This window comes from Perissodus microlepis, chromosome 23 (genome assembly GCF_051167445.1).
Source record: "Perissodus microlepis isolate ML-2025 ecotype Zambia chromosome 23, ASM5116744v1, whole genome shotgun sequence".
Classification (NCBI taxonomy): domain Eukaryota; kingdom Metazoa; phylum Chordata; class Actinopteri; order Cichliformes; family Cichlidae; genus Perissodus; species Perissodus microlepis.
In genome coordinates, this window is record NC_140482.1 from 26785340 (window position 1) to 26807216 (window position 21877).

General features: G+C 39.7%; 1 long non-coding RNA gene across 1 annotated transcript in view; it reads left to right on the plus strand.

Annotated features, from left to right (window-relative positions):
• The window catches only part of LOC146361649 (uncharacterized), a 58088-nt gene extending 36604 nt beyond the window's left edge, over positions 1-21484 (plus strand). Inside the window, exon 3 of the long non-coding RNA XR_014799503.1 lies at positions 21232-21484. This is a non-coding gene — a long non-coding RNA (uncharacterized LOC146361649). The remainder of the gene's footprint in view (positions 1-21231) is intronic.
• Positions 21485-21877: the final 393 nt, after the last annotated feature.

Here is a 21877-nt window from a genome sequence, read left to right on the forward strand (position 1 = left end):
GTCTTGGAAAGGTGGAAAATAAATGCACCACAATCAAAAAATCAACACACACCATCCATCCAGCTTTAGATGTGATATTCAAATGAATTTGAATAATGCTCTCTTTAATTTAATACATGCAAAACATTTCAAAAAAGGTGGGATTGGGCATGTTTATCGAGGTCACATTACTTCTTATTTTAATACGATTGTAAGTGTTGGGAAGCTGGGACCAAAATGGAAATAAATGCATTCAGTTTTTTAAACATTTGACAAAGACTTACCACCAATTCTGTTCACTGAAAAGTTAAGTATTTATTTAATTATTTTTTTTAAATATGTGACTGTTTTTGGGACAGTGCGTAATTGCTCTCTAGTGTGTCTGTGAAGGTTCTCAGTCATCCAGGTCATCATAGTCAAAGGAGCTTGCAAAGAAAAGCGTCTGGACTTCTTTAAGTTACTTGAAGACGTTTCACCTCTCATCCGAGAAGCTTCTTCAGTTCTAAGGTCAAATGGTGGAGAGTCCCAGATATAAACCTAGTGGGAGTATCCCCCCACAGAGGGACAAAAGGACCCCCTGATGATCCTCTAATCGCCTGAGCCAAGGTGTGAAACTGGGTGTGGGTCCCAATCAGCCAGAGTTTCGGGAAACTTCCAGAGTTTCCGAAACTCTGGCTGATTGGGACCCACCATTTGACCTTAGAACTGAAGAAGCTTCTCGGATGAGAGGTGAAACGTCTTCAAGTAACTTAAAGAAGTCCAGACGCTTTTCTTTGCAAGCTCCTTTGACTGCTCTCTAGTGTCTTTGCTAGACTCAGGTATGCTAAAACAAACTGAAATCAGTGGACACCTGAGAAGTCAAAGTAAAAACAAACAAATTAAAACGAAAAGCTAATATAATCGGTCTTTTACATAAATTAAAAATATTCAGTTTTATGCTAAGCTATTAATCGTAATTAAAAACTCAGCAGGAGGGTGTGTTTGATTAGTTTCATTTACATTTATCATCCGCAGCACACACATTTGACTACTTTCAGCACATTAATGTTAACGGTCTTGTCTTAAACAGCTCAACTATGAAAATATATTGCAGGGACTTATGCAATTGTGATTTAACTGACACCTCTTGTCTTAATAGATTTGGGGTTCTGGGGGAGATTGGACAGTCATATTTCATCATATAATGAGATTAGTGTTTTTTAAAAAAAACATTCAATCCATAATTTCTGGCATAATCCCACATTTTCTGTTTTTCTTTGTTTTGGGTTTATTAAATCCTCTTGAAAGAAGAGGATGTTGAAATGAGAACCACATATTTTAGTGTGAATAATTTGTTGCACAGCCAAAGTCGAGGGACTCTAACCCCGAGGCTTACCCAGTGAGGGAAAGAAAGGGATAAACTTTTATTCGATCAGCTGTCTTATCTCTACAAAACATGAACCTGAATTAATGTTTGTCACTTATGTAGTACTGACAGGTAGGCAGCAAAACTCCATGCTAATTAACAGTAATAAAGAATTTCATTACATTATGGATACACAGAATAAACATGCACAGATCTTACTCTGTTGAAAGGCAGAGCTGCACTAGTGTCCTTTGGGTTACAGGGTTCAAGTGGATAGACCTGAATTAAGAAACATACACACATATCCTATTGAATTTAATGTTTTAAGAACCTCTATGATGTTAGAGGGCACCTAACTTTGTCAGTCACTATTGGCAAAATTGATGGGGGTATCTGATAGTTCATCAGATAACAGGAACAACAAAAGTACACATTTTATTGTGACAAAGAATAGTAAGTATCAAAGTACTGGACACTACACTGGTATAAATACTGAATAATGCAATGCATTGCAGATGCATGGTACGTGGCATCATCAAGTACAAACATGAATACAAGCATTGCTGAGAACCATAGTCAGAACTTGGCAATTGTCAAGTAAAAGTTGATTGTTTATGAAATTACATTTTTAGCAGACAGATTCTGGAGTCAGTCCTGTTGTAATTCTTCTTTATCTAATCTGCATTTGATTTGACTGAAAGTTGCATATTTTATCCCTCACGTATCACAAAGGTCTTTCTTTTTCCTGTGTAATGGGAGCTCGATTCTGCTTTACCTTCCCTCTCATATAACCCACAGGTTAATTCTCAGAGATGAGGGGTGAGATAAAGAGACAGAATTGAGAATAGAGAGTGAAAGTGCAAAATGCCACTGAGAAGTTTGGAAGAAAGATAAGAGCTAAACAGCTAAACAGCCACTCTTCTCGTCTTTTATTCAGCATCAATTTTCAGTTCAGTGCACACTTTAATAGATTTTCCTTCATTTAAAATATGCAAACACATTATCACACATTGTTTTTCTGTAAATGATCTAGAACAGGATGCTTACAGGAAGCTATAAATATTTCACATTTACACATTTTAGCTTTTGGTAGAAAGGCATAAGGCTTTTAAAATAACCATTTCGCAAAGATGCCAAACATAGTGCTACAGCAATTATGGCAGAACAAGAAGGTGATAAAAAAGAAAAGATGTAGAGGAATAAATTTAGTAACCTTACAGGAAGCAGCAAAACCACTCAAAATATGGTGGTGTGCACAACAACCTGCAGACATCAGACAGAGAGAAGGAACTGAGAAACAACCAAAAATAACCAAACCTCAGTGAAACACCTTTGCCTCTGACAACCACACTTTATCCACAGGCAGCTCTGTGCTGCCAGTTCCAATGCCTTTCTATCAATGACTATATTCATCCAATAATTCTGCATATTAGAGTAGAAATAATAAAATAATCATAAAAATCACAGGCTGAAAGAGACATAAAACATAAGAAACCATCCATTCGGTGTCCTGTGAGATCACCGGACTTCCTTTTCCAAAATACAGCACTTAGGTAGATAATCAGAGCTTTGGAACTGATGGTAAAAGCAAATTCCAGATCTTATCACATAAAAACAAAACCAGAAATGCAACAATTACACAAAGATTTATGAAATCGATATTTCATTTGTAATTATGATGGTTGTCTTAACATCCCTAATCACTTCCTGAAGCTAAAGTGTGTATGTGAATTTTAGGAGTAATGAAGAAACTCACCCAAAGCAATGGTGTAATAAAAAGATGAGTTTTTAATAGTTTTTGAAAATAATGAAGCTCTTCTTCACCCGGTAACAATACAGACAGCACTTGTAAAAATCAGTTAATTTGTGCTGATGAAGATAATATTGAAATTATACCACTTTATTTTCACTCTGTGGAAATAAAACGGTATGCAAAACACGAATTATACCTTCTTGTATTTGTGTAAAAAGTGCACTGATGTTTGCATATTCCAGTATATCAAAACATATGAGGTCCTCATAGCTTTTTTCATTTGATAAATTCACTTGTCTCACTAGAGTTAAAATGTCACACTTCTGGGACTCCCATCTAGTTGTCTAGAACTGAAGAAGACTTTATTTTCACTTGGTCACTTGGTGTTCGCTCGCTCTGCGGTAGAGTATCACTTCCTGTTCCTGCTCAAACACAGTGGTGTTTCTGAGTAGCTTATTTGCTTAGCAATTTAATTAACAACTTTTAAATACATTCTTCTTTCATAGTATAATCTTCACGTGCTTCATCCGAAGCACACTTTCTGTGTACTCACTACCTAATTTATAGCCAAAGTATTCACTCACTGTCTCTGTACTGTTTCGCTAGCTTAGCTTAGCTCGTAGCCGACTCGTTAGCACCATGGCTACTTCACCTGTCCCTCCTGCACTTTCTTGCTCATTGTGTCAGATGTTTAGTTACTCCTCGGCCTCCTTTAGCAGTAATGATATCTGTAACAAATGTAGCATATTTGCAGCTCTGGAGGCCAGGATTACTGAATTGGAGACTCGGCTTCGCACCCTTCATTCACCCGTAGCTAGCCAGGCCCCTGTAGCTGGTGCAGCCGAAGATAGCGTAGGCCCCGCTAGCTGTTCCCCGGCAGACCCCAAGCAGCTGGGGAAAGAGGGCGGCTGGGTCACGGTGAGGAGGAAGCATAGTCCTAAACAGAAGCCCCAGGTACACCACCAACCCGTTCATGTGTCTAACCGTTTTTCCCCACTCGGTGACACACCCGCCGGGGGTCAAACTCTGGTAATTGGTGATTCTGTTCTCAGACATGTGAAGCTAGAGACACCGGCAACCATAGTCAATTGTCTTCCAGGGGCCAGAGCAGGCGACATTGAAGGAAATTTAAAACTGCTGGCTAAGGGTAAACGTAAATTCAGTAAAATCATAATTCACGTCGGCAGTAATGACACCCGGTTACGCCAATCGGAGGTCACTAAAATCAATATTGAATCGATGTGCAACTTTGCTAAAACAATGTCGGACTCTGTAGTTTTCTCTGGTCCCCTCCCCAATCAGACCAGGAGTGACATGTTTAGCCGCATGTTCTCCTTAAATTGCTGGCTGTCTGAGTGGTGTCCCAGAAACGATGTGGGCTTCATAGATAATTGGCAAACCTTCTGGAGGAAACCTGGTCTTGTTAGGAGAGACGGCATCCATCCCACTTTGGATGGAGCAGCTCTCATTTCTAGAAATATGGACAAATTTATTAAACCCCCCAAAATATGACTATCCAGAGTTGGGACCAGGAAGCAGAGTTGCAGTCTTACACGCCTCTCTGCAGCTTCTCTCCTCCTGCTACCCCCCCAAAAACCCATCTCCATAGAGACTGTGTCAGCTTCCAAAAAGACAAAAAACAAACTAAAAACCAGCAACAAACAACTTAAACATAAACAATCAAAAAGAAAGAACAATACAGTATCCACATCTGAACCAAAGAGTAAAACAGTGAAATGTGGATTATTAAATATTAGGTCTCTCTCCTCCAAGTCTCTGTTAGTACATGACTTAATAATTGATCAACAAATTGATTTACTCTGCCTTACAGAAACCTGGTTGCAGCAGGATGATTATGTTAGTTTAAATGAATCAACACCCCCGAGTCATTCTAACTACCAGAAACCTCGAAGCACAGGCCGAGGGGGCGGTGTGGCAGCAATTTTTCACACCAGCCTATTAATTAATGAAAGACCAAGACAGACTTTTAATTCATTTGAAAGCCTGATGCTTAACATTGTCCACCCCAGCTGTGAAACTCAGAAACCAGTCTTACTTGTTATCATCTATCGTCCACCTGGGCCTTACACAGAGTTTCTGTCTGATTTCTCAGACTTTATATCTAATTTAGTTCTGAGCTCAAATAAAATAATTATTGTGGGTGATTTTAACATCCATGTAGATGCTAAAAATGACAGCCTCAACATGGCATTTAGTCTGTTATTAGACTCAATTGGCTTCTCTCAAAATGTAAAAGAACCCACCCACCACTTTAATCACACTCTAGATCTTGTTTTAACATATGGCATAGAAACTGAACATTTAACAGTGTTTCCTGAAAACCCTCTCCTGTCTGATCATTTCCTGATAACATTTACATTTACAATAATTGATTACACAGCAGTGGAGAGTAGATTTTATCAAAGTAGATGTCTTTCTGAAAGCGCTGTAACTAAGTTTAAGAATATAATCCACCCACTGTTATCATCTTCAATGCCCTGTACCAACACAGAGCAGAGCAGCTATCTGAACGCTACCCCAACAGAGGTCGATTATCTTGTTAATAATTTCACCTCCTCACTACGTACGACTCTGGATACTGTAGCTCCAGTGAAAACTAAGGTCTCTAATCAGAAGTACCTGACTCCGTGGTATAATTCTCAAACACGTACCCTAAAGCAGATGACTCGTAATCTGGAGAGGAAATGGCGTGTCACAAATTTAGAGGATCATCATTTAGCCTGGAGAAATAGTTTGCTGCTTTATAAGAAAGCCCTCCGCAAAGCCAGAACATCTTACTATTCATCACTGATTGAAGAAAATAAGAACAACCCCAGGTTTCTCTTCAGCACTGTAGCCAGGCTGACAAAGAGTCAGAGCTCTGTTGAGCCAACCATCCCTTTAACGTTAACTAGTAATGACTTCATGAACTTCTTCACAAATAAAATTTTTATCATTAGAGAAAAAATTACCAGTAATCATCCCACAGATGTAATATTATCTACAGCTACTCTTAGTACCATTGATGTTAAGTTAGACTCTTTTTCTCCAATTGATCTTTCTGAGTTAACTTCAATAATTACTTCCTCCAAACCATCAACGTGTCTTTTAGACCCCATTCCTACAAAACTGCTCAAAGAAGTCCTGCCATTGATTAATTCTTCGATCTTAAATATGATCAACCTATCTCTAATAATCGGCTATGTACCACAGGTCTTCAAGCTGGCTGTGGTTAAACCTTTACTCAAAAAGCCATCTCTAGACCCAGCAGTCTTAGCTAATTATAGGCCAATCTCCAACCTTCCTTTCATATCAAAAATCCTTGAAAGAGTAGTTGTCAAACAGCTAACAGATCATCTGCAGAGGAATGGTTTATTTGAAGAGTTTCAGTCAGGTTTCAGAGCTCATCACAGCACAGAAACAGCTTTAGTGAAGGTTACAAATGATCTTCTTATGGCCTCTGACAGTGGACTCATCTCTGTGCTTGTCCTGCTAGACCTCAGTGCAGCGTTCGATACTGTCGACCATAATATCCTATTAGAGCGATTAGAACATGCTGTAGGTATTACAGGTACTGCACTGCAGTGGTTTGTATCATATCTATCTAATAGACTCCAATTTGTGCATGTAAATGGAGAGTCCTCTTCACACACTGAGGTCAATTATGGAGTTCCACAGGGTTCAGTGCTAGGACCAATTCTGTTTACATTATACATGCTTCCCTTAGGCAGCATCATTAGAAGACATAGCATACATTTTCACTGCTATGCAGATGACACCCAGCTCTATCTGTCCATGAAGCCAGATAACACACACCAATTAGTTAAACTGCAGGAATGTCTTAAAGACATAAAGACCTGGATGGCCGCTAACTTTCTGCTTCTTAATTCAGATAAAACTGAGGTTATTGTACTCGGCCCTGAAAATCTTAGAAATATGGTATCTAACCAGATTCATACTCTGGATGGCATTACCTTGGCCTCCAGTAACGCTGTGAGGAACCTTGGAGTCATTTTTGACCAGGACATGTCCTTCAACGCACATATAAAACAAATATGTAAGACTGCTTTCTTCCATTTGCGCAACATCTCTAAAATTAGAAATATCCTGTCTCAGAGTGACGCTGAAAAACTAGTTCATGCATTTATTACTTCCAGGCTGGACTACTGTAATTCATTATTATTAGGATGTCCAAAAAACTCACTGAAAAGCCTTCAGCTAATCCAAAATGCTGCAGCAAGAGTACTGACAGGGACTAGAAAGAGAGAGCAGATTTCTCCTGTTTTGGCTTCCCTTCATTGGCTTCCTGTTAAATCCAGAATTGAATTCAAAATCCTGCTCCTCACATACAAGGTCTTAAATAATCAGGCCCCATCTTATCTTAATGACCTTGTAGTACCATATCACCCTATTAGAGCACTTCGCTCTCGCTCTGCAGGCCTACTTGTTGTTCCTAGAGTATTTAAAAGTAGAATGGGAGGCAGAGCCTTCAGTTTTCAGGCCCCTCTTCTGTGGAACCAGCTTCCAGTTTGGATTCGGGAGACAGAAACTATCTCTACTTTCAAGATTAGGCTTAAAACTTTCCTTTTTGCTAAAGCATATAGTTAGGGCTGGACCAGGTGACCCTGAATCCTCCCTTAGTTATGCTGCAATAGACGTAGGCTGCCGGGGGATTCCCAAGATGCATTGAGTTTTTCCTTTCCAGTCACCTTTCTCACTCACTATGTATTAATAGACCTCTCTGCATTGAATCATATCTGTTATTAACCTCTGTCTCTCTTCCACAGCATGTCTTTTATCCTGTCTTCCTTCTCTCACCCCAACCGGTCGCAGCAGATGGCCGCCCCTCCCTGAGCCTGGTTCTGCCGGAGGTTTCTTCCTGTTAAAAGGGAGTTTTTCCTTCCCACTGTCGCCAAAGTGCTTGCTCATAGGGGGTCATATGATTGTTGGGTTTTTCTCTGTATCTATGAAGCGCCTTGAGGCGACTTTTGTTGTGATTTGGCGCTATATAAATAAAATTGAATTGAATTGAATTGAATTATTCAGAAGCAAAAACATAAAGAATATAAGAACTCTGCTCTTGATGTGTTTCCGGTTTCTGAGCTGGAGTGTTATGCAGGTAATTAAGTTAGACAGCTGTTCACCCACAACACGACTGTACTGTTTGGAAACCAAATTTTGTTTCCTAAGTAAAGATGGATTTCTGTTCCCCAAGTTAAAATTTCACTTTTATGGGCCAAGCTACCATCTGTTGTCTTTTACGGCAAGTAAACTAGCTGTTTTATATTCAGGAGTGAAAAAAGTGTTGCTATTGGATGGTGTGGTCAACAAAATGCATTTTATCTATCAGTAGATGGCCTCACATCAACAGAAGTTTTACTTACAAGACTCCAAGTAACAGCAACATCACTGTTCTTCAACAAGTGCTTAAGAACAACATTGCATGATGTTGCATACCCTTGTCTCCTGAATCTCCCCCAGAGTGTCAAAATAGTAATCATTAAAATTTTCAATTTTGGAAATTGGGTAAAGTTACTAAGAGACAGTGGTACAGGTGCTAAGCAAAGTTTGAGATCCACGGTGAAATCACTGAGTGCATACACAGACACATCTTTTAAAGTGTAAAAACAAAGGAAAACGACAAAGGAAACCACCTTGAGATTCGCTACAAATAGTTGTATCTACTTTAATGGCTTCCATCAGACACTATAGCAGATGTTTCTCTATCCCAAAGTAACTCCTTTTGTCAAACACTGTGTCCTATGTAAAACTGCTGGTAAGTGCAGAAAAAATACCAACCATGGCTGAGGGAAGAATTGGAAAATATACAGACAGGAAAATGTGTGATGATCGTTCAAGAGCTCTACAGATGGGGCCCTGCTGTAGTTGAAGTGAATCTCCAAATGACCAAAAGTTAATTGAACTGTCCTGTAAGTCCACTGACATCAGTGTAGCCAGTGTGTTCATGCTATCCTGTCCCATAGTACTGTGAAGAAATTATTTTGTCCTCTTTAACCACTCTTTGACTATATGGAAGGGGTTTTGATGGCTGTTTGCATTTATTCCAGTGTTTACAAAAAAAGTTTCCAAAAGTCAACAAAATTACATCGCAAACTCAAACCCTCCTCTCTGCAGATCATTGGCAAATGTTCACTTGTACAGCAAAAAAAAAATCAGAACCAATGAGTTACGGTACAAGAATGTCACAAAGCATTTAACTGCTTTATTATTATTTCAGTGCATTGTGGAGCTAACTGTACAGATACTAACAGATACTATATCAGACCATGATGCAGGCACAGCATCTGAGTGTCATCTTTAGTCAGCTTGTCCTTCACTTCTTCTATGAAACAGGAAAAAACTCTCCTGAGCCTGTTTGGTTTTTAGAGGATGCATAGTTTGTTTTTGAAGAAGACTGCATAGAATATCAACATGCATGAGGCCAGTGTGGGGAAACAGATAAAGAGAAAAGAAAGTTTACATCCCTGCAATGCAGGTGGCCCATGATGGACTGGCACGCTGTTTCAGGACTGATAATTCCACACTTTTTCATAACACTGTTTCAAAGTGTTTTGATGTTCAAACATGGAAGGTGTAGCTTTCAAAGATTCACCTTGTTTGTCCTCACTCTGGAATCCTCCCGCCACACATTTCATCCAGGACTGCAGCTCTCCTAGGGGACTTGGAGAAATTTGGTAAGAGGTTGTCAAAAAAAGTTAACAGGGCTACAAGATTAGCAGGCCTGTTGCGTTTACTTAAAAAGCCATCTCTAGACCCAGCTGTCTTAGCTAATTATAGGCCAATCTCTAACCTTCCTTTCATATCAAAAATCCTTGAAAGAGTAGTTGTCAAACAGCTAACAGATCATCTGCAGAGGAATGGCTTATTTGAAGAGGTTCAGTCAGGTTTCAGAGCTCATCACAGCACAGAAACAGCTGTAGTGAAGGTTACAAATGATCTTCTTATGGCCTCTGACAGTGGACTCATCTCTGTGCTTGTCCTGCTAGACCTCAGTGCAGCGTTCGATACTGCTGACCATAATATCCTATTAGAACGATTAGAACATGCTGTAGGTATTACAGGTACTGCGCTGCAGTGGTTTGTATCATATCTATCTAATAGACTCCAATTTGTAAATGGAGAGTCCTCTTCACATGCTGAGGTTAATTATGAAGTTCCACAGGGTTCAGTGCCAGGACCACTCTGTTCACATTATACATGCTTCCCTTAGGCAGTATCATCAGAAGACATAGTATACATGTTCACCGCTATGCTGACAGTGTTGGGGAGTAACGGAATACGTGTACCGCCGTTATGTATTTAAAATACAAAATATGAGTAACTGTATTCTGTTACAGTTACCGTTACGTTACCGTTACTGTTACTGGTGGTATTCAGAATACAGTTACTTTGTTGATTACACGGAGGTCTTTTCCTGTGGCGGTCAGGTTAGGCCAGGGGTCGGCAACCTGCGGCTCCGGAGCCGCATGCGGCTCTTTAGTCGTTATAGTGCGGCTCCGCGTGGTTTGGGAAAATAAATTATAAGTCTTTAGCTGAGGTGTATTTTATTTATGTTCTTTTTTTTAAACTTGTAGTTCTAAATTGGAAGATTATTGTGACATTGAAATATAAAAATAAAATTATGTTTTATCATTTTTTCATCGCTCAAAATAAGCGTCACACTCGCAGAAGCCGGTGTACCCGTCGAAACGCCGTGCATTTATCGAGACTTTCAACCCCAAGTAGGCCAGTTATGGATCTTCGGATCCACATTATGTCAGCAGCTATTCTCCACTGTGAACTATGTTAAAAACAAACACCGCTCACGCCTCACAGATGACAGCTTGCAGTCCTGCGTAAAGATGAAAGTGACTTCGTACAGCCCCGATTTGCAGACGCTGTGCGCATATGGGATATGCGCAGAGGTTCATGAGCAGAAGTCCCATTGTAAACATATCATGGCAGACCCTACGATGTTTGCATGAACATGCTTTTCAGCATCTCTTTATTGACCACTTTTCACACACGGTTGCTGTACGCATACAGCCGGCTGTAGCTTTTCAGCTCACAGCCCGACATATACCACCAACAACACAACAGCATAGATGGCACAGACGTTAAGGCGGCGAGGCGTGACTGCGGGTGCTGCTCAGGTGCGTCCACCTCCCCTGCAGCGGCTCTGCAGACCACGCCCCGCCACATACCTTAACCTGGTAAAATACATATTTAGGCAGAATTTTGCAAATATCTATTTTTCATTTTTTTTAGCAGCATAGTGCTTTTTTCCAATTATTTTTTTAAAAGTCAGGTCAAGGCTCCAAAAGCCCAAAGGCGATATAAGGGTGGCGGCTCACAACAGTTTTTGTTTGCTACATGGATCATTTTAGTTCAGCTGGGTGTCTTTCCTTTTGTTATATTTCTTTAAGAGTTCAAAATGTGTTAATTACATAAATAAAATGTAATTTTCTCTGTAGCACTTCATGGATTTCATAAGCATCACACCTTAGTTGTTCACATAAAGCATAAAGGTAAAAAAAAACAATATATACAGTATTATCTTAATTTTAGATGTCAAAAAGTATTTGCGGCTCCCAGTGTTTTCTTTTGCGTGGAAACCAGGTCCAAATGGCTCTTTGGGTCTTAAAGGTTGCTGACCCCTGTGTTATGCCCTCTCTATTTTTGGTTTCCACGCCGGTGGAAACCCAAATAAAACACGCATTAAGAGGCTCTAATGTCTGTGTCTCAATCTCGCGGCCCATGTCACCTCTACTTGCGACCCGCATAATGACATGAAGAAATATTTTTAAAAATTATTATTCAAAAAATTATTTAATATGAAAGCAATAGGCAGAGTGTTACAGGCATAGCCCTAAAGAATGTAGCCTCATGGGCAGTGTAGTCTGTGCTGCAGGGATAATGGACTGCTATACCCATTATGTGTCTGTGAGCGAGGGAGGAAGAAAAAGGAGAGTCGAAAATTATGAGTTGTCACCGACCAGAAACATGTAAATATAATAATAACCACTGCAGCCAAGAAGAGTGCCTCGCAAGCCCAGCTGTAAGTAAGCTATTAAGACTCGACTGTAAACTGTGTTTGTGTTTTCCTCCGAAACAATAAGTTCCGTTGTAGCAGCGTTTCAACGCCTCTCTCTCGCTAGCAAAGTTGATCCCGACAACAAAGTAAAGCTAGTTTTCAGCTACGAGCCCGACATGAACCTGACGTATTAGCCAGAGGTCCTTTTACTACGGTTCAGAGCTGCAGACCTGTTTTATATACGCGCGGAATAGTTTTCTATATGAGATTGCTGCAAAAAGTGCAGCCTTACCTAATGTCCACCCTACTGTTACTCATTTTATATTAAGATTTAAAAATCTAGTTGATATTGGTATGGCGAGTAGCCTTCAGTAATAGTAATAAATCACACAGCAATAGTACAGTCATGTAGTTGTAAAAAGCATGATAATATAATAGGTACTCCAAAGTATTCAGAATACATTACTCTCATTGAGTAACGTAACGGAATACGTTACAAAATACATTTTGGGGCATGTATTCTGTAATCTGTAGTGGAATACATTTTAAAAGTAACCTTCCCAACACTGTATGCTGATGACACCCAGCTCTATCTATCCATGAAGCCAGATAACACACACCAATTAGTTAAACTGCAGGAATGTCTTAAAGACATAAAGACTTGGATGGCCTCCAACTTTATGCTTCTTAATTCAGATAAAACTGAGGTTATTGTACCCGGCCCTGAAAATCTTAGAAATATGGTATCTAACCAGATTCTTACTCTGGATGGCATTACCTTGGCCTCCAGTAACGCTGTGAGGAACCTTTGGAGTGATTTTGACCAAGACATGTCCTTCAACGCACATATTAAAAAAATGTGTAAGACTGCTTTCTTCCATTTGCCCAACATCTCTAAAATTAGAAATATCCTGTCTCAGAGTGACGCTGAAAAACTAGTTCATGCATTTATTACTTCTAGGCTGGACTACTGCAATTCATTATTATCAGGATGTCCTAAAACTCCTAAAGCCTTCAGTTAATCCAAAATGTTGCAGCAAGAGTACTGACAGGGACTAGAAAGAGAGAGCATATTTCTGCTGTTTTGGCTTCCCTTCATTGGCTTCCTGTTAAATCTAGAATTGAATTCAAAATCCTGAGCCTGGTTCTGCTGGAGGTTTCTTCCTGTTAAAAGGGAGTTTTTCCTTCCCACTGTCGCCAAAGTGCTTGCTCATAGGGTCTACCTTACAATATAAAGCGCCTTGAGGTGACTGTTGTTGTGATTTGGTGCTATATAAATAAAATTGAATTGAATTGAATTGCGTGGTGAGGTTTAACTCATGGGCGATGTCCAAAGGATATATGAGGAAATGTTTCTTTTAATCTGGCCTGCAAACAAACAATATATAGCTTATTACACAGATTAATACAACCCTTGTTGTTTTTCTGTATTTATCTGGCAGAAGTCACTGTCTCAGGGACATTTGAGTCCCTTTGTGATTGTGTCCATTAACAACAGAAAAAAATAAATCTCACCTCATTTAAATGTTCATAAATATACCTGAGCAGAGTCACTGGCCCACAGTTCATCAGTTGTTTCATCAGCTTTCACAGCCATAAGGAGTGTTTGCAGAGTCCAAAAATATGATAATATAATCAAAAAACTCATTTTGGTTAGACTTGGGGGTTCAATTTATTGGATAAATGTAGACTTCACAGACTGTAAACAGTGATTAATAGTTAGGAATCGGTGAGGTTCACAGGATTAAGAATCCTTTTTTTTTTAATACAGTAAATCTCACAAAGTGAGCCATGCCACCACCAAAAAGCAACCATTGTAATGTATGACAGTGTACAGACACGCTGCCATATTGAGTTCTAAATCAAACAATCAATATGTGCTGGAAGTGCAAACTTTCAGGTTTTTCTTTTAAGAGATTTTTTTCTGCATTTATACATAGTCTTTGCATTCAGTGACTGGTTGACATTTAAAACCCATAAACATCACCAAATGCTGTGTTTCCTCCTTTCAGATTATCTATTAGCCCTTTATTGCAGCACCTTCAACTGCTGCTTGTTTGTGGTCTATCTGCTTTCAGGTAAAAGTAATATTACCTTAGAGGGGTTTACCTCTGACAAACATCTGGCTGACAGTCTTAACAGTTTTTACCTTCGTTTTGAGAACTTTGACTGTTCTAGGCAGACCAGCACACCGAGGGAAAAGACTATCACTCCCCCATCAATTTGTATTGATGAGAGGGGGGTAGCTAATCTTTTTAGACACACTAAAAGTAAGAGTCCTGGACCTGACAACATCTGTGGACAGGTACTGAGAACTTGTGCTGATCAGCTGAGTGGGATTTTTCACCATATTTTCTCACTTTCTTTAGAGCTACAGACAATACCTAAGATTTGGAAACATGCTGTCATTGTTCCTGTTGCTAAGGGCAGTTCTCCTAAGGTACTGAATGAGTTTAGGCCTGTGGCTCTGACTTCTTTAGTGATGAAGTCATTTGAGAAGATAATTAAGAAGGAGATTTTAATGCATGTTGAACACCATCTTGACCCCTTCCAATTCGCCTATAGAGCAGAGAGAGGTGTGGAGGATGCTGTTGTCACACTCCTGCATCTCTTGTATGAGCATCTTGAGGCCCCCCACACCCATGCAAGATTATTATTTGCTGACTTTTCATCAGCATTCAACACAATTCAACCCTTCTTACTTACTGACAGGCTTTACAATCATTTCAAGCTTGACACTAGTCTGGTCGGCTGGGTGACAGACTTTCTGACTAATAGGTCACAATGCGTGAGGGTGAATCATGTATTTTCTGATGTGCTCTCCTCCTCTACTGGATCACCCCAGGGTTGCTGCCTCTCTCCCCTTCTGTTCATTCTGTACACAAATGAGTGTCGTAGCAATTTCACAAACAGACACATCCTGAAGTTTACTGATGACACAGTAATCGTCAGTCTTCTAGTGGGGGACGAGTCGGGCCGTGGACAGGTTGTAGATGATTTTGTGAATTGGTGTGATGAGTCCTTCCTTTCACTTAATGTGTCAAAAACTAAAGACATGATTATTGATTTTAGGAAGTCCTCTTATAGCTCATCATCTACTATCATTAAAACTGCTGATATTGGGATCGTTGAGAGTTATAAATATCTAGGTGTGGTACTTGACCATAAACTGTATCTCATGCTGATGCCACTACTAAAAAAGTTCAACAAAGATTGTTCTTTTTAAGGAAAATGAGATCTTTTAATGTCTCATCTGAGATGTTGTCTTTGTTTTATAGAAGTTTTATCGAATCTGTGATGTCCTTTTGTATCGCTGCCTGGTTTGGTAACCTGACGGTGAAGAATAAGAATCGGTTGGGACTTCTGGTAAAAACTGCTAGCAAAATTTCAGGGCGCTGGCAAGATGGACTTTTGGCCATCTACAATAGAAATGTGCTTAGAAAGGCTCATTCTATTATTAATTGTTTGAACCATCCACTTCACAGTGAGTTTGAGTTGTTGCCTTCCGGCTGCCGTTTTAGAGTACCTGTGAGGAAGACTAAAGGACTCCAGGTCTCTTTTATCCCCACTGCATCTTGTCTCCTCAATGGCAAATAACTGTCCTTGGACTTTCTATCACTATTATTGTCATTATTATTTTATATTATTGTTCTGTTTATTTTTATCCTGCTGCTAAACTGATTTCCCCATGTGGGACAATAAAAAAATTGAATTGTTTTGTCCTCAGTAACTGAGCATGTTCTGATGGTGCGATCAGGTGACTGCCTTAACCAATAAAAAACGTCTTGTTTCTTTGCCTGGAGAAATGAAGGTTTGTTTTTCAAAATGCTTTGGGTCATTATCCATTTGTACTGTGAAGAACTAATTTATTTTTCTGCTTTTGGCTGAATAGATGTATAGAGTATAGCTGGAAAAACAAATTATATACTTAACTGTATATAGTATCCTGTTTTCAGAAGTTTACAAGTTATTGGACAACATACTGGCCATGTAACAGACACACCGTTACATGGCCAGTTGACCTGTTGCCTTGTGATTCCATGACAAATTAAGCAGGTACAAGGTCTTGAGCAGACTCAAAGTGTTGAACTTGCATTGGTAGTTGTCAAAACTCCAAATATGATGTGCAAAGAGGATGTGGATGCAAGTGTAGTAGGCCGATATTAAAAAGCCAAAACCTATTAGAGACAGACTACAGACTTTAGGAGTGGCCAAATCCTCAATCTGTTACATTCTTTAAAAAACATTTATTACACTGATCAGTTCAGCAACACCAAAAAGAAGACAATGGCAGATTACTAAACTGTATGAACTGCAGGTTCCTTTCCTTCATTCTTTTCATTTTCTTCCATAAGAAAACCTCCCTCACAATATCTAGCCAGGTCATGAATATTCTTGAAGAGGTAGGAGTATCATTGTTGAAGTATGCGATAGAGAGATGCCTTTGGTCAAAAGAAAATAAAAACAGGGAAGCAGATTACAACTTGGTTGTAATTTTCAGAAACTCAAAATAAACACTATCTGATCACTATGTGATTCTCATAATTATATGGGAAGTATTTTTCACAGCTCCAACCCAGCCACCAGCAGAAGTTTCCTCAGGGCCCCAGGGAGGCTGGGGTCGGCACTGTTAGAAGCTGACTGTACACACCCTCTCCCTGTCAGCTCATGACTAATGAGGCAGAAGTAAAATAATGCATGCATGTTGGAGTGGGAATAGTCTGAGGGTGAAGAATTTGGAGGAGGAGTAAAAAGAGGCTAATCCATTTGGTGATCTGTCAACATGAACAAGACAAGATTGTTTTGAAATCTGTGCACTTGACATACCCCAACAAACATGCCCAATAATTGCTGCCTAGCTTTTGATTCGTGTTCAAAGCCAGCAACAAAGCATTCAGTATCACTGGGATAAAATGTATTTTCTATGGGGCAGATTCATCCAGTACTGGATTCCAGCAGAGAAATTAACACATGGAGCATTATGGAAATGAGAGGCAGCAATAATAATGTTCCTTCATTTAAAAGTTCTCAGCTATTATAATAAATCCACAGCAAAAGCTCAACTCTGTCTATCAACAGACTACTAACCCTCAAACAGCTTTGTGTTTTGGTTCTACAATCCACAGCTTTGCCGGTGTTACCAATTTAGCAACTTTGCTGCTTCATTTAGCAACTACAGAGACAAATTGTTTTCAGTAAGTGCAGTGGTGCAGCAGTTGACTAATCAGTATAAACAGACCATCTTTATTTGTGTGGGGAAACTCTTCATTTTTTCGGCTCTTAGGCAATTTAAGTTGACTGTTTAAGCTTGATGTAAGCAACACAGTTTAAAAGTGCTTAGGCAGGGGCAACACAACACTAGAAGAGATGGTTACTTTGAAAACGTGATCAAAAATGTAAGAATATGTTTTCTCAAAAAATGCATAGAGCTGGAGTGTTTCATCATTTATGATGCATAATAAAATGAAAAGGATCATAGAATCCAAATGCATCTGTGTTCACAAGGGACAAGGCTGAAAACCAAAATTAAAATGATAACAAATGGGCTAGATGTTCTGGCTCTAAGGCAGCACAACATTTGTAAAGTAGTGCTGCATTAAAACCCAAACATTTTATTCAGTTAACTGTATTTATATATTGCAGACAATTCATAGGAATTGTCTGCATGCAAACAAAAAAAGAAGATATCATGTAAACTGTATGTTGGTTTTTCCTATGATAACTATTGGTATACCTAATGCTGGACAAGATGCAGACAGTGGACTGTTACAGTGGGTATTTTTTGGTGCGGGGGAGTGGGTGGGTGCTTTGTCATCTGAATTTAAGCGCCATTTCACAAAACTATAATCTCTGCAATTGCAACATTGTGTTACTTCTACTGGGAAACAAGTCGGTGAGAAGAAGGGTGATGATCAAGATGGGAAAACTTAGAGGAAAATGAATGACGTAAGGGAAGCAAGGGACAAAGAAAAGAAAACAAGGAAAAAGAAAAGAGGTCTTATGTGAAGAGGTTGCAGAAAAGAGACAAAGAGAGTACAATATATATATATATATATATATTATAATTTATAATTTATAATAAGTGGAAAATAGGTGAAAGAAAAGCAGAAGGAATATGTAAATAGAGCCAAGAAAATGATGTGAACAAAATTACTGAAAAAGTAAATTTACAGAAGAAGATTTTAAATGAGGCAATGCTGAAAGAGAGAAGTGAAGAGGAATTGAGGAAGCTTGTCTTGTGTGAGCTGCATGCTACTGATGGGCTGCTCGATCTGGTGGACAAGGTCAAGAAAGGCTGTGTTCTTTCTCCTCTGCTCTTCTCCCTGTATACCAACTGCTGCACCTCCACCCACCAGTCTGTCAAGCTAATCAAGTTTGCAGATGACACCACCGTTATTGGACTCATCTCGGACGGGGATGAGTCTGCCTACAGGAGGGAGGTTGAACGTCTGGTGTCCTGGTGCAGCCACAACAACCTGGTGCTGAATGCCCAGAAGACAGTGGAGATTATTGTGGACTTCAGGAAGCACACAGCTCCACTCCCCCCCATCATCCTGACTGACACCTCCATCACCTCTGTGGACTCATTCCGCTTCCTGGGTACCACCATCACCCAGGACCTGAAGTGGGAGCCCACCATCACCTCCGTCATTAAGAAAGCCCAGCAGAGGATGTACTTCCTGAGGCAGCTGAAGAAATTCAACCTGCCAACACGGACGATGATGCAATTCTACACTGCAATCATCGAGTCCATCCTCACCTCCTCCATCACCGTGTGGTACGCTGGAGCCACTATCAGGGACAAACAGAGACTGCAGCGTGTTGTGCGCTCTGCTGAGAAGGTGATTGGCTGCAGACTCCCATCTCTGCAGGACCTGTACACCTCCAGGACACTGGGGCGTGCAGCTCGGATCTCAGCTGACCCTACTCACCCTGGACACAGTCTGTTTGACCTGCTCCCCTCAGGCAGGAGGCTCCGGTCCATTCGCACCAGAACCTCTCGCCATAAGAACAGTTTCTTCCCCTCTGCTGTTGGACACATGAACAATAACCGTATGACTGTTCCCACCACTAACACATGACCCTACGCTGTGTTCACTGCATCATTCCATGTTTGGCACTGATCACCACCTGCACTCATGTATATATCATGTATATATCTATCTACTTAGCACTTTTAATTCTTATTCTTATTTTTATTTTCATGTCTATTCAAGCGTAATTTATGACAGTATGTTTGCACTGAAGCACCGCAGCAATTTCCTAATGTTGTAAACCTGCTCAACATTTGGCAATAAAACCCTTTCTGATTCTGATTCTGATTCTGAAAACAATCTGAACGAACCAAACAAACACTGTGTCACTGATCTTTTTATCTTTCCAAAACATGCTCCAAGTGATGCTCAATACAACCGTAGAGCTGCACTGGAACTGAATTCTTTATAACTTAACAAGGTGAATTGAACTTGAAACGTACGTAAATCATGCTTCTATACAGGGCAACATTGAGACTAAATAGAATTTAAGTTCTGTTTCATGGTTCCTTTTTTTAATCATAGCCGAACCACAAACTTGGATTATCTTGCTTTACAAAAGAGTCTTTGAACACAGTCAAAATGTGTGCCTGGAGCACACAAGGCCTTTGAGTTTCTCATAGCCTGTAGGTATAGGAAGCTAAAGGGAATTGGTCTAAGGTTTACCTTTTCTTTTTCGTCTGCATTACACAAACCAGAGAATTCCTTCATACATAAGTGAAAAGACACAGACTGTATTGAAAGCAGATGTAATCAGTGTAGTTCAGTTTGTATTGCTTTTGAATGTTGCTTTAAAAAATTGTGCTGACTTTTAAATGTTGACATCAACAAAACAGCCCCACATGCGGTATGAGGTCGATGGAATAAAACAGAAGGTGAGAGCTTAGAAGCAAAGGAATGATTATCCAATTTTAGATTCCAACTCTAATATGAAAAGAAGAAAGCATGCTCATATTTTGAGCTTTCAACAACATATAATTTAAAAAAAATATAGAAAATCAACAAACGCATCTCTTGAAGAAAGGCTTTTCATGCAGGTGCTGCTGTCTCAGTCGTCAACCACATGCAACAGCAGAGTTTGTTTTCCTTGTTTGTCGTGTGATCCCATCCCCTTCCAGTACACTGCAGCAGTTAATCACAGTCTTAGCAGAGTGCTACTCATGTTCATGCTCACCTGAAAGTACGTGAAGGCAAGCCTTCACTATAAGCCATCCACTGAATCAAAGCATATTGCATATCTAGGCCTCTAGAGTTTTTTCGTTTTTTTTCCCTTCTCATTAGTGGTTATATTGTCACATTGTTGGAATAATTATGCAACTGAAAAAATGCATAGTTTGAATTCTTTAAATTCATGCAACATTTGTTACAGTTACAATGCATGAAGAGAGAAATAATCTTGCTGAAGAGCATTACAATCAATACTGAGCCGTTCAAGCCACTGTTTGCACAGCAACGCTTGCTTCTGATTTTTAACATACTGAAAGAGAAACAGTTGGTGCCGGAGCCACAAGTTGTCTCATCCATCAAAGTAAAACTTGAAATCCACTTGAAAGGTGACTGTACTAGAGCCTTCAGAGATGAAAACAAATCTCACAACAAACTGTTTTGTTATCTGAGAAATGAACCAGCAGAGCATCTACAAATACATCCTGAGTATGATATGTGACAGCTCTAATGTACACAGCAGAATTGCAGTTAGTGCATCAATGATCTCTTCAGACACTGTGTTCTTTTCTGTTTGAAACAAGGGACACAGCTAATGCCAGAGATTGCTTTCTGTATATGGCATTTATCATTGTATATAGTATCTAGGAATTTACCATAACAATCATATAATACATGTCACTGCTGTGTTTACAGCCCCAAAGAAACATAAAATATAAAAATGAAGTAGAACAAAATATGAATCAGTTATTATCCAGCTCTTTCTAACTAAATGTTTTAATGTACATTTCCTTCCATGAATATACCAAATGGGGATTCTGTCTACTATGCAGCAACGTTTTCACTACTGCTAATAGAATGAAGAACAAATAGAGGGCCATATGGCATCCCTTAATTTTGCCTTTTTTTGTTTTTTTCACAGCTCTGTACAAACTCTGCCGCCCCCCCACCCCCTGTGTCCCTGACAAGGATAAGCGCAAGAGAATGGATTGATGGATGGATGATGCTTATTGCTTGTCTTTAACAAAACTGGAGCATTTTCTTGCCCCATTGATGAGAAAGAACTTCTCCACCGATAACTGCTCTGTACTCATAGCTTAATGTGATATCTAGGGCAGATACAATCAAGAACATGGCTTTGGTTACTGTGACACAATAAAGGACCCACCCACACAGCATTGTAGGTTAAGTGTTTTTATTTCCAGCTGTCCTCCTCCTGCACAGTTTTGTCTTCTGGTCCTGGTGACATACTCAAATAGGGAGACATGATCAGATGATGGAGGTCAGCTGTGTGGGTGAGCCTCTCCTGACACCACACCCTCAACCCACTGCTCCATCTCCTGCAGCTGAGCCACAAACCACACCCCGCCACAGTTACATACTGAAACTAACCCACAGAAATGTATATTTTATGTCTCAGTTATAATTCCACTGCAATACAGATACCTGCAGAGACTCACTTGAATGTGCTTATAATTACTATCACAGCTCTGCGAGGCTCTCTGTCTTTCAAGCAGAGACACAGAGGTTCTAACAATAACTTCTCAAGCCTTATCTTTGACTATACG